Below are 13,417 nucleotides of genomic sequence, written 5' to 3' on the forward strand. Positions count from 1 at the left end.
TGTAGTTGGGACCTAATCTAGAATTCCAAGTGGGGATGGTAGTCTCACCCTGTGGGAATTTTAGTTTCATTTTGTGTTTTTCATTTCTGCAGCTCTTTGCTCAGGGGCCTGATGGCTCCTAGGTCCGACCCCAGGGATAACAGTCCTTCAACAATCTCCTTTTCTCTGTGACAGCACAGACTCACGTCCAAGGCCTCCTTGTCACCTTCATCCTGCCCATCGGGTCTGACAATGAGACTGACAGTGACACCACCGGCTGGATCAGGGCTTACCTGCCCCAAAGCCACAACAGATGCAGAGTTTCGGCCAGCTCTTTGCCCACCTGAGGACCCTTGTTGCAAAGTAGCTCTTTATCTCATCTCGGTCCAGTGGGGTGACATCAAAGACAGGAGCTTTTCTTCTGGGGCCTCTTGTGCAGGCATTTTTTCCCTCGCCGCAAAATGTTTTTCTTTTTTTAAAAAGTGAACTTGTTCCTCCAACCGGCTTGGTCTCTGGCTCTGGGTCCAGAATGAGGGTAACGGTGAGGTTGAAATGTGTTTCTGGATTCTGTGGTTTCAAAGCAGTGACGCTTTCCAAACCAGGGTGGGCCCTGCACAAACTGTCAAGCTGGCGAGGTCGGCCCCGCCCCCAGCTTGAGCTGAGCAGGAGGAGATGCGTCCATCCTGATCCCTGTACAGAGCACCCACTGTGTGCTCAGAAACATCCCAAAGGGCTTCGCCTGCGCCGTCTTGGTTTACTTTTTCCATGTTTCCAGGTGCACCCCTGATGGGGATCTGCCTCCTCTCAGGCATCTGATGCTCAGAGAGGGTAAGTAACTAGCCCAAGGTCACACAGATAGTGACAGGATCAAGGACCATAGGATAAAAGAAATTTGAAGGCCACGGGCCCAATCTCTAAGCCTCTACAGTCACATTCTTTGTGCTACATAATGCGAAGGCATGCTGCTTTCTAAAAAAGGCGAAGAAGAACATTTCTTGGAAAAATATATAACTTGGCTTCAGCCAAGGTATTTCCAGCCCTCCCACCACATCAGAGAAGCCCAGGACTCACTTCCTTCCTTGCTGGAGGGGTTGCCAATGGGGGGCAGCGGGGCGTACACCTGCTCGGTGGCCAAGGCAGCCTGTCAGAAACATGCCTTCCCCGGATGCTCGTCCTTCTTAATGGAGATAACATTTTGAAAGTAAAATTGTACCCCGTGGAGAATAAGCAGGACAACCATGGCTGTGATTAATCTGCCAGAGACTGTAAATGTGATGCTAAGAGCAAGAAGTACACTTCTGCTGAGGAGCAAAGGCCTTTCAGCACAGGGGCCACTGTTACAATTAGCATGCCAGGACGGGCCTCCATCCAGAACAGCGCTGCAGGTGCAGGGTGAGGGGGAAAGGGGCTGAGGACAGTCCAGCCCCAGAGGATCTGGGGGCCTGGACAAGCCTGCTGCTTTGCAGCCTTGTCTCCTGTTGTCCCCAAGCATCTGCCAGTCCCTCCCTCTTTAACCTGTGACATCACCCACGCACTGCTACAACCCCTGCAGCTCATCCCTGGAGCAGCAACAAGGCTGCGCAGGCTCAGGAGGAGCTGAGGACCGGCCCTAGTGGGAGAGCAGCGAGAACCACAGAGGTGCCTGAAGATGCCACCCGTGAAGACCTGATCTGTGCTGTCCACCTGATGGCCATTGGGTCACTGGAGGCCTTTTGGGGACAGAGTTAGATGAGTCCGAGAACTTGGAGGCTCACCTATGCTTGGGTCAGGAGAGTGGAAGACAGACTCTAATCAACCAGCACCTGGGATCTCCTCACCTGCCTCTTGGTGCCTGGGTATCTCACCCTCCTTTCCACACCGAGCTCACCGGAATCACTATTTTCTTTTTTTGTTCTGGGCCTGGTATACAGGGTGGGGCAAAAGTAGGTTTACAGTTGTGAGTATGCGGAACACAATTTATTCTTGTATTATTAGTTAGGAATTATTGTATTATTTCCCATAGGAACAACTCTAAACCTACCGTTGCCGCACCCTGTATAATGTACACTACATAAATACTTATTAAATATTTCCATAAATAATGTCAGATGGAGGGAACAGCTTGAACTAAGGCGTGCACCTTATTAGAACTTAAGTTGCATGTGGCTACAGGCTATTTCGTTCACTTGCTGAATCCCCAGAACCTAGAGTAGGACAGACACATAGCAGGTGCTCAAACCTATTTATTTAATACAATGAGTAATATGATTGTGAGTAATCATAGTTATATGGCTCAACAAGGACACATCTTTCTCCCACGGCCACCCCACCAGAGAGGACAGATAGGGTAGGTGAGCTACATCTTCCCCCCTCCAAGCTGGTAGCTTTCCTGGGCTGCGGTGCCCCTGCTGGAGAAGAGCTGAACTGCCCTGGGCCTAAGGAGACAGGACCCTTTTCAGCGATGAGATCCACAGGCTGCTGCAGCCCGAGTTAAGACCAAGGTCAGAGTTGAAGCTGGGGGTGGAATCATAACCTTAGGGGGAATCTCCGGGAAGACGGAGAGTGGAGAAGAATGCAGACTGAGCCACAGAAACTTGACGGAAAACTGCTCCCGGCAGGCCGTCCTCGGGGAGGAGGCTGAGGGCTGGCAAAGTCTCGCTGGGCTTGGCTGAAAGAAGGCTCGGTGTTTAACAGCAGGAGCTCCACAGGCACCATCCAAGTCTCTGCCCCGCCACTGATGGCTGCCAGCCATCTGAGTGGCTTTTGCTGCATAAGAGACTTGCCCCTCAGGGCTTCCGTCTCCTTATTTACAAATAAATGGGTGCTACCTATTTATAGGGCAAGTAAAATGCTTGCCCCCAACCCCAAACGGGATGCACTCAAGAAATGCTGTGATTCTTATGCTGATTATTACATTGGTGGTCGTGATGTGATTGCAACTGGTGACCTTTAAGAAGAAAATATCCCTTCAGTGGGGAGGGGAGATGAAAAAGATGGGAATCAGATGGCAGGAAGCTTAGGGGATCCAAAGAAATGGTGGGTGCTGAGGAGTTGCGTAGAGCAAACAGGTGAGAGGTCCAGGGGCTGGGCAGCGGGAGGGCTACTAGTTTCTTTAAGAGAAAAGACAAGTGAATGGGCACAGGCAAAGGGGAGGGAATCTGCAGAGGTGAGAAACGGAAGCTGTCAAAGAGAAGCAGGCAGAGAGGAGAGGGGGAGCTGTGTTCTGCACCCCGCCTGCCTTTGCTCCTTTACCAGCTGCACCAAAGACCAGGATTGGAGGTCTTTTCATCGCCTCTTCCAGAGAGTGAGGTAGAAAGCGGGCTTGCCTGGAAGTCAGGAGGCTCCAGTTCTGGTCTGACTGTGGCCACTCGTCCTTCCTGAGCTCTTGTGTCCTCCTCCTGGTGGCCGGAACGATTATCTTGGTGACTCTGTAGCCATGTCATCACACTGAGCTTTATAAAGTATTTCCTCTTCTGAAGTTTTTCTCCATTCTGATTAGAAGGAAGGAAAAACAATCTTTGCGCTGAAGCTATTACTTCTTTCAGCAACTGAGACAATATTTCTGTTTCAGACGTACTGCCAGCAGACGCGGTCACAGCGTCCGTACTGGCAGATCGAGGCTGAGCCTCCCGGCGTGTGACATAGCATGAGCACTTGGCCTTGGCTTCTGGAACGAAGCAAGAGCTTTGTGCTGGGCTGAGTGCTGCTGTGGCTGCAGGCTCCGGATCCTCGGAAATAACAATTCCTGTGCGCACCACACTCTGTCCGCCAAGGAAGCGAATGCATCAGCTGCCGGTTATTTTGATACCCTGGATAAAAAGCTCTTTCGAGAAAATCTTGTTCAGAAAAACATTCTTATCCTCTGCTTGTCTGCACCATTCCCTCTGCCCGCTGCCCTCCCAGCTGCTTCTCATTCCTATAAATGCAGCTGGTCCAAGCGTTCAGGTACTTCTCTCAGTGCCCCAGGAGAAGGACATTCCTGCTTGGACCCATCATGAACGTGGAAGAGGCAAGAGGAGAGACCCCTGGCTTTGGGCTCCGCACCATGCCGGCCTCATCTGGAACCCGCTGGGAACCAGCCCAGTGTGGGTGGGCTGTTTGGCAGTCACAGATGGGCTCTGACCATTACTGGATTCACTAAGCATTTACTGAGCACCTACTGTGTGCCAGGTCCTGTGCTAGGACCCGGGGAGACCCTAATAAACATGGCCAGGGCCTAATAATTAGCCTCCACTGGAACACAAGCTCTCTGAGAACAGGCACCTCAGCCATCTCACAGTGCCTGGCACCTAGTAGGCTCTCGTAATTAATCTTTGGAGTGTTTGTTCGTTGCCTACGTATTCTTATTTTCATGTTCTTGTTTAAGATCCTTAAAATTCAGGGACAGAAACAGAGCTAGTCACGGATGGAAAGGAGCTCTTATTAAGCCAGCATGTGCCGTTAGAATACGATCAAGAATTTGAGGAGGGCATCTAGGCTTATATCCTGCTTACATCATTTCCACATTTCCCTCTTATACTCCACATCAAAGAAAAGCCACAAGTGCCCCAAATCCTTTTGTGCTTCTGGGTGATGCCACAAGGACATATACCAAAGCTCGGCATTCAACAACTAAACTCTCTGTTATTCTAAAATTTTCAACTTCATCCCTAACTTCTCAGGCAGCTATTATGTCAGGCTTACGGCGAGTGCTTTCAAACAAGTTTATACATGACATGATTGATGAGCGAATTTGTCCTATTGTCTGGACATTTCTTTGTTTAATTGACGATGATAAATTTCCTAACCAATCACCCCGACTCTGGGACTGCTTCTGCAACAGGGTCGTTTACGGTGGCCCCCACTGCTCGCACTCACCTCCAAAGTGTGCTCACCCACCAGTCTGTATCCAGCAACTCAGAAGTGGCCAAGCCTTTGCTGGGAAGTAATGAGGCCAGACCAAAGCCAAAACTGACTTTCCAGTTCTGGGGCGTTCTTCCTACCTCATCCTTTGCAGACCATGCACAAATGGGGTGAACTGAGGGCAAAGGTGAAACTAGAAAGAAGTGGCGGCCTTAAACCAATCTGTGTCAAGGGCCTCAGAAGTACCTAAGAAGAGCCACTGGGACTTACAACAGGAACCCCTATACGCACTACATCCAGGTACCCGAGGGTGACCTTCGCCTCTCCCTCTCTGCCTCCCTCCCCACATCCCATTCTCCCCTGTGCACTAGGCACAGGGTAGGGGTTCAGCACACAGTGTGCCAGGGAAGAAGTGAAGACATCTGAGTTCAACACCAGGAAAAGTGGGCTCTGACTTTGAAAGACCTCTGAATCCCCCAGAACATGATTACATTTGGTGAAAGAGCTGACTTCAGGGATATGTCTGACTTGCTAGTGTGGGGCTGGGGTAGGAGAGGGCAGGTTCTGAATCCTTCGGTTCTGGTTCTAGGAGCCGCTGCCCTCCAGTAGGAGGAGCGCCCACACCTGCATCTTATGGGGCTCCTCTGGGTGCTCGCTTCTGCAGGGGTGACGGGAGGCGTCCCAGGTGACAAGCCCCCTGGCTTCTCTCTAGACTGTGAGGAATAACCAAGCCTAAGGCAGGATGGTAAACGCCAGGCAGACCCCCAGACACTGGCTGCAGGCAAAGTCGGTGGGGGCGGGGAGGGGCGGGGAGGGAGCTGGGGCAACTCCCCCACGCACAGCCCGTAGGCCCATTGGCGACCTTGGCCAGTACCCCTGCCTGGTGCCCCAGAAAACCCCCGCCTGGGCTCAGGGTGCGAGGGCCCTTCACCCCCGTGCGTTTCCATTTGACCTCTGGGGTTTGAACCCTCCCTGGCTGAGCGGAGCAGCCCTTCGGGGAAGGACTGATGGCTAGTCCCCAAGACCATCTACCGCCGGGCCTCACGGCCCAGCCCAGACAGGTGTGGGGCTCTGGCCGGAGCGATGGAGCCGGGACGGATTTGGAGTGAGGAGGAGTCTGGGAGGAGGGGCTAAGGATTTCAGACAGTGAGTGTAAAAGCTGCTCGGCGCTCCCGCTCGGCAGAGAGCGCCAGGGACGGAGCGAGCGCGCAGGGTGAGTTCGGAGGCTGGAGCGAGCCCCGCGAGGGCGCAGCGCGGGGGCGGGGCGGGCCGGGGGGCCGCAGGGCTGGGCTCCCAGGACATCCCGGCCGAACGGAGACCTCCGTGCACCCGGAGGCTCCTTAGAAGAGCGTCCCCAGTGGGTGCTGGAGTGCAGGAGTCTCGGCAGGCGGGCGGGCAAGTCGTGGGGAGCTGCGGTCTTTCTGGTGGCGGAGTTCACGGTCTCCCAATGGCCCGAAGTGCGGAGGCCACCCTGGTGCCTGCAGTAGCCGCGCGGGGCGGTGCCAGGTTCTATCAGCTCCAGGGCTAGAAGGGGACAGCGCGCAAGTGAGGGAGAGCGAATGAGCAGTGTGGCGGAGGCGACAGGGATGCGCGGGCGGGAGGGGAGTGCGCCTGGACCAGAGGAGCATGGTCTGCACTGGAGGGCTGCAGGGCGAGTGCACCGCGCGAGGGCTGGGTTGTGCACTGAGTCTGGAAATTCCCCAGGTGAGGGGACCAGAGGGGCAGGGCGCGCTGGACCGTGCCAGGAACGGAGCAAGTGTCTGTGGGCTCTTCTGCGCGTAGCTGGAGGGCTGGGATTCACGAGGGAGGGCCCCCGAAGCTTGATGGAGGAAGCCTGCGTGCCAAGGGGCCTCCATCAAGCAGCGCCGACAGAGGTCGCCAAGGCTCGACCCGGGCTTCTGGGTCACAGGCCTCACCCCAGCTGTGTGCTGCCAGGTGTGTGAGAAGCTGGCCTGGAGGGGTGGGGCAGGCAGCGCCTTGGTCCAGGCAGCAAAGACTGGGAGGACTCAGGGGGCAGAGAGCGGCATCTCTCAGCCAACGCAAACAAGAGGCTTTGCGCTGTTCCATTAGGACTTTCCTCTTTCTTTCAACAACAACAAAAACCTCTGAAATTCTCATGGAAGGTGTTTTCTGCTTGAACTTTCTCTTCTCTTGTGAACTGAGATTTGAGAAGAGCCTGCTTGCTGGGCTGGTTTTTCCAAGTTGTTCCAGGTTGGAAGTTGGAAGAGTACGAAGGGTAATTTATGGGTGTTCCGTGCATTGAAGAGTATTACAGCACAGCCGTTTGGGTGCTGTGGGTATTCAAGAACAACTTAGTGCACGTTCCCAGCTGGAAAGCGAAAACAGTGCTCTCCCGGGTGCCTCTGCCCTGTCTGTCATCCTGGGGAAAAGGCGCTTGATTAATGTCCTGGCTCCATCCTCTGGGCGCACCCACGGCCCGTGCCAGCCCCTCCTCCTCCACATGTGCCGCCAGCTGCCTTCTGCAAAGTCAGAATCCTGCTGGAGGGCCCACCGTAACTTATCTCCAAGGGTCTTCACACTCGGGAAGCCCTCAGTGAAGGCTCCTGGAGGGAAACGTTTTTGCGCCTGAAACTCTCCCTCTGCAGAGCCGCAGGAGAGAGTCTAGAGAGTCCACCTGAGATCTGGATGGGTCTCTTCTGTGGACTAAGTCACATGTCAGCCTGGGCAACCTCACTGTCACTCCATGACGGGTAGCGTTCCCAGAGGTTTGGGGGGGGGGGCCAGTGAGAGTGGTCTGGGGGCTGAGACTGGCCCTACAGGCATGGACACCCTGAAGAAATGAGTGTTCCCTGCACTTGGGTCCTTGGAGAGGGGCGGGGCTAACAGCACATGCGACCAAACCTCTCCCCCACGCTTTCCCCATATTTGTATGCAGGTGGAAAAAAGGGCAGCCTTGAAGGGGACAATGTTAGGAGGCACCAGGTCTCTGGGGCATGGGGACACATGCCTGAAAGAACTGTAGGAGTAACAGAGGGTTTTATAGCCAGCTGCTGGTGCCACACCTGCCCTGGGCAGCTGCCTTACCCATGCAGCAGCCCAGCCCCACCAAGAACTGGGAAATGGTCCACTCAGGGCAGTCATCCTAGCACTGTCCCCCCCTTAGCCGTTCTCAGAGTGAGGGTCTCACCTTCTCCCATTGACCTCCCACATCTCCTACCCAGAGCACCAGAGGGCGGAGGGGATGAAGCTTCACACTCCGCTCTTTCGCTCTCTTGCATGGAGAAATCTGTGCCTAGGCCAGGAAGGGGGCCCAGCTGCCGACACCAGCAGGGAGGGCAGGGCAGGGCGGGGCTGCAGCCTCGGGGAAGTTTCTCATCCCGCTGAGATGAAACTGGTGAGAACGCGCACTCCACTTTCAAATGCCAGCAGCGCTCCTGCTGCACATCCCAGGAGCGCCCCTTGCCATGCGGCTGCAGTGAGCCACGGAGAAACTACAAAGGAGACGCACTCTTGCTCCCCGGACCCAGCAGGGAGCAGTCGCCCATGCCAACCTCGGTGCCACACCCGGCACCCAAGGCCGGGCCATTTGTCTTCTCCCAAAAAGACCTTGTAGGGGCGTCAGGGCCCGGAGCAGGTAAGTCTTGGAGACCTCTGCTGGCAGCAAACACTTCCTGCTCTCAGGAGGCAGTGGCAGGCTTGCTGGGGATTCACTTAAAAATGCCTGGACATCTCTGAGCAAGCAACCCATGTTCCCAGAGGGTTTGTGCTTCTGTGACTGGAGCCTCTGATCTTACAAACCATCGGCTAACCCATCAGCTCGCAGGCTTAGCTGGTCTGAGAAACCAGCTCCGTGACGGACCAGTTTTGCAGAACAGCATACGGGGGTGGCGTGGAGCAAGCGCATGAAGATGGAAGACCCTTCCCCAACCTGTTCCCAGGAAACTTGCTTCCTGACAGTGGAGAAACAGTTAACATCCTCATTCCAAAGAGCATACAGCCAAGATGGTCCTGAGGCAGAAGCGCGGCTGCAGAAACGGAGGCGCTGGGGCCCCTGGCCTTTGGGTGGATGTGCACCAGGACTGTCACTGTTTGAGCCGAGGAGGAGAGCCCTTCAGCCACAAAGTTTGGCCAAGACCAGAAGAATGACGGCACACAACAAAGAAGAGCTTCTCGTGCTCCGAGATGCTTCCCGTATTCTCCTATGGGCTGGCTACGTTACCTGCTTTTGAGACGTCTCTAAAGACTGCTGGCCTTCGACACAGTAGGAATCAGACTGAAACATCGGGATGATCTCCTGATATTTTCCTCCTGTGTTTTAGGTATCCTCCTGAGTTTGAAACAGGAGGGAAGGTAGCTTTGTGCCCTTGAGCAAGTCACTAAGCTTCTCAGGCTTCCGTTTCCCAACCTGCAGGACCAGTGCATTGGATTACTAGTGTTTCTCAATGGGGCTCCGGGCATTTGGGGGCGATTCTTGGGTAAGTATGGCCAATTTACCTAATGCAGGAAGTCTAGTATCCCTACCTTCTCTACTAAATGACGGAAGTCAGGGTGACTACCAAAGGTACCCCCTCCCCGCCATGCCATATATGGTTAAATGCTTATTAAAAGGATAATTTGCTCCCGGTTGAGAACTCCCTTGGAAATTACCCACGAGGCCCTTTCTTCCAGGCCTTAATGTTGGGCATCTATCACTGAGAACGGAGCCGGCCTGGGCTCCGTTCTCCAGGAATCAGAATTTCAGGCCCCGGGAAGCCACTGGCAGGAACGGCAGTGCTGTGCCCCACCAGGCCTCATCCTTTGCCTTTTGTCAGGGGAGTGTGACTACAAATGACCCACATGAACACAAAACCGGAGGGAATGGGGAGAAGGCCCAGGGGCTTTTAGAGCAAGGCGTCCTCTGTCTGTGCTATTTGCTACTGAAAACACAGGCAGACTGTTTGCCCGGGGTGCCCGCAGCTCTGGGCAGAGACCCTCCCCTCCTTCCCTGAGTGGATTGCACTGTGGCACCAGGAGGTTCCTCCCCCAAATGAGAGGATGAGGAAGCCGACCCTCCCCTGCACTGATAGCACTTAACAAATTAATACAACTGGGCCCAAGCTGTGGGAATAAGTGGGAACCAATAATGTGACATTTGAGTGAAAAAAGGAGGCTAGCAATGCTACCCTGGAGGGACGGTGCTTCTAGCGCTGGGCTTATTGGCAAGGAGAACAGCTCCCGTGATCCTTACCTCTGACCCAACCCCTCGCTGGAGGGCAACAGTGAGAACCCTTTGGTTATTCATAGTGCCGAGGGCCAAAAGGAGTGTCTTGGGAGGATATTACAGGGACACCTACTTGCTACTCACCCCCAAGTAGTAGGAGAGAGAAAACTACCAAAGGGGGAGGGCTGATGGAGTTTGGAGGGTTGACTTCTAATGAAGTAAAAAAAATAAAAAAATAAAAAAGGCTGGGAGGCCTAATGAGATTCCCAGCGAGGAGGAGACTGGCTGATACTGTGGTCTGTCAGGTGGGACTAGCAGGTGCTTTTTGAATTGCCCACGAGTTTGGTCAACCCCGTTCACTTGTGGAACATCTTTTTCTTTTTATGAGCAGCAGTATTAGTCCGAGTCAGTCAGGGTTTCCCTGTAAACCCGCCACCAGGCTCGGCAGAGGGCGATGTTTGGGCAGCGCCCGTGGTGGCTTCTGCAGGGGGAGAGGGTCTGGCTCTGGACGCCGTGGGAAGGAACGCCCCGCGCTTCGCACAGAAGCCCTGCCATGTGGAGGGAGTCACAGGCCACAGTGACGGGACCCTTTCCCAGGAACCACAGAGCATCTGCTGTTTGGTCCAGAGGGGCTGCCGTGCCGTTTTCCTTCGGCTCTTGGGTCAGTAGCCAGGGTTGGTGGTGCGTATTACCTGTCTGCTTGTGGCGTGCTACTCCAGGGTGAGCCCGGGAGGACTGCCTGGTGGAAGCCAGGTGTGCTCAGCCCAGGTGGGGGGACAGGGAGGTGCTGTCTCAGGCTCTCATCGCTGTGGATCTAAGGTGTGGTTACAGTGACTCGAGTGTCTCATTTGCCTAATCTGGTGAAATGCCATCGCATGTTAGGACCTGAGCTGACCTGGCTCGGAGGTGAACACGGGGTACCACAACCTTGTGTCGAGTCCCCGCAGCGATGGGAGATGCCAAGAGCGTCAGGCCCTCTTGGACTGTTCTTCTGAAGGGAGGAGCGGTCCTGCTGGGCTCTGACTGCAGGAAGAAAAAAGAAAAGGTGGGAGGCCTACTGGACCAGGTGAGCGGAGAGGAGAGATGAGCACCAGGGGACAGAGATGCAGGAGAGCATCTCGATCCCAGTTCCTCTTCTGGAAAAGAGATAACAGTAGCACCTTCTCTGCCGGGCTGCAGGGTACAGTGGCGATGCTGCAGGTGGGACTCCCGCCCGGGCCTGGCACACAAGGGGCACTCCACAACAGGCGATCCTTCCCCTCCAGTTCTCCCTCGGCAGGACTGATGTGAGGGGGGCCTTTCTTGATGCCTTCTCACTTCAGGTCAGACAATACCACCTTTGCATTTTTGAAGTCTACAGTTTGACCTTCCGTGATGGACAGTCTCATTTAGATAGAATTTTAACCAAACTCTTCATCTGCGTTTCCTCTGCCTCATAATGTCCGGGTGAAAGGAGACCCGTGGACACTGTCCTGCGGTTTCCTTTCTGAGGCAGCTTCTCCTCCGACTCGTACTTCAGACATGTTACGCAACGCTCTCTAAATAAGGCTCTTCCCAAGGAGGGCCATTCGTCCTGGCAGCTTTCAGAGTGTTTGGTTCCTCACCCGCATGACAGCTCCTCCTCCTCCAACAACCGGTGTCTTTAGGGCTTGTTGTGTCTTATGGACTTTCCAGGAGAAGGAAGAAGGAGGCTGTGAACTTTTCCACGAGAGCAGGGCATCTGCGCGCTCCAGGCCAAGGCCAGGGGCTGAGCAGCTGTTGCTGAATTGCATATCCCCGTGGTTAAAGGGGGGACAGTCCCACCCCGCTGGGGAGGGAGGTCCACCAGCTATCAGGCCGCTGGATTGACTGCCCTTCTCCCAATGAGCATCTTTATCACTGTGCTAACTAGGGGAGTCATGGGAAATATAAATCATGATCCTGCCCGAGGAGCTTGCTGTGGAGCTAAAATTAAAAGAGCATTAGGGGCCGCTCAGGTCCTGTGAATGAGGTAAGGCCACGGGCTGGTGGGGTGCAGTAAGCTACAAATGGTATGGCCCATGGAAAGGGGACAGGCCACGTGTCCCCTTTGCTTTGCACGGTTATAAGTCCAGTGTGGCCAGATCTTGCAACCTTTCGAGAAAAGTTAAAACTCTTTAACTTTTGAGGTTGAATGTATAATTCCTTCACTTTCAAAATATCCGTGCAGCGCAAACAAAGCCTGTCAGCAGGCTTTTTTACCGTCTCGTCTAGACTCGGAGCAACTGAGAGCAGTGTCGGGAGCCAGCTGAAGAGGTGCTGACTGTGTGGCCACAAGACCGCCGAGAAGGGAGAGGTCTGAATGATGAGGCGCCCTCCGGGAAGGCTTCCTGGGGGAGGGGCCGTCCCGCAGGCGAGTACATTTAATAGAAGGGGCTGGCCCCAAATCAGACAGATTTTATCAGTTCTAGGACCACATCCCGTAATCCCTCTGAGCCTCAGATTCCTCGTCTATAAAAGGGAATCCTAAGGTCAGTCTTGGAGGTCAGGGGTGAGGGTGAGTGAGAAAGCACTGGAAAGCCCCTACTAAGCCCAGAGGCTCATGGAGCAAGTGCCTGAGCTCAACTGCCTTTTCCCGCCCCAGGAAACGGACAGAAGGTGTAGGTGACCTTTCTCCTCTCCGGCCCTCTCCCTGCTCCTCCCAAGGTCTGTGTCCTTGTGCCCACTTGTCAGAAGCCTTGTACCCCTTTAAAAATCTGACCTGGGCCTCAGCAGAAAAACACAGCTCCTCTCAGTAAGAAGGAAAAGTACTCGGGGAGGCTGTATAGACACGCACGGCAAATATTCCAGGAATTCTTAGGAATTAAAAAAAAGATTCGTAACTGGATTTTTGCATGAGGCCATCACAGGAACATGTTTTCTCAATTAGTGTGCACATTGCTCTCCGTGAAGTCACCGTGGCCGCGGCTCCTCAGGGCCGGCGCACGCCGAGCCACCTGATCTGGGCTTCACTTTCCATGACCTACATCTGATTCAGCCAGGCCTGGCACTGCCCCTCGCTGTCGAAACCACATCACCCCCCAAATTCGCGAGCAGGGTGGAGGCACACGCACACCCCCGAAAAGCAATCTGATTTCAGATCCTGGGTATGCTCGCCAAAAATCGAGAAAGACAGCCCTACTGTTGATGGTGGGTCGGTCGGTCTCCCACTGCCCCTCGCGTCCTTCTTGGCCTTTGGCATTTAGTGTTAGATGGTGACTGTGTGTTGCTCCATCAGAACAGAGGAGACCTTTAGGTTCTGGAAGAGAATAGTGGCTTTTGCGAAAGCATGCATCAACCGCCTAAAATATTACTAGTCGGGGCCTGAGATCAGCGATTATGTTTTCTGGATGGTTTCCTGGACTGACTCTTTTCCAAGTGAGCGTCTCTGTCAGATATTTGTAATTTCTGAGATATTTGATTGATGATGGCCCCTGACCAGAGGGACGGTCCAGAGTG

At 54.2% G+C, this 13,417-nt stretch overlaps 1 protein-coding gene across 1 annotated transcript in view; it reads left to right on the forward strand.

The window, feature by feature from the left end:
* Positions 1 to 5,778: 5,778 nt before the first annotated feature.
* NGF (nerve growth factor) overlaps positions 5,779 to 13,417 on the forward strand; it is a 52,832-nt gene continuing 45,193 nt past the window's right edge. Inside the window, exon 1 of the mRNA XM_080648083.1 lies at positions 5,779 to 6,013. The gene's annotated coding sequence lies outside the window, so the exon portion shown is untranslated. The remainder of the gene's footprint in view (positions 6,014 to 13,417) is intronic.

The sequence above is a fragment of the Plecotus auritus genome (genome assembly GCF_963455305.1).
Source record: "Plecotus auritus genome assembly, chromosome: 12".
Lineage (NCBI taxonomy): Eukaryota > Metazoa > Chordata > Mammalia > Chiroptera > Vespertilionidae > Plecotus > Plecotus auritus.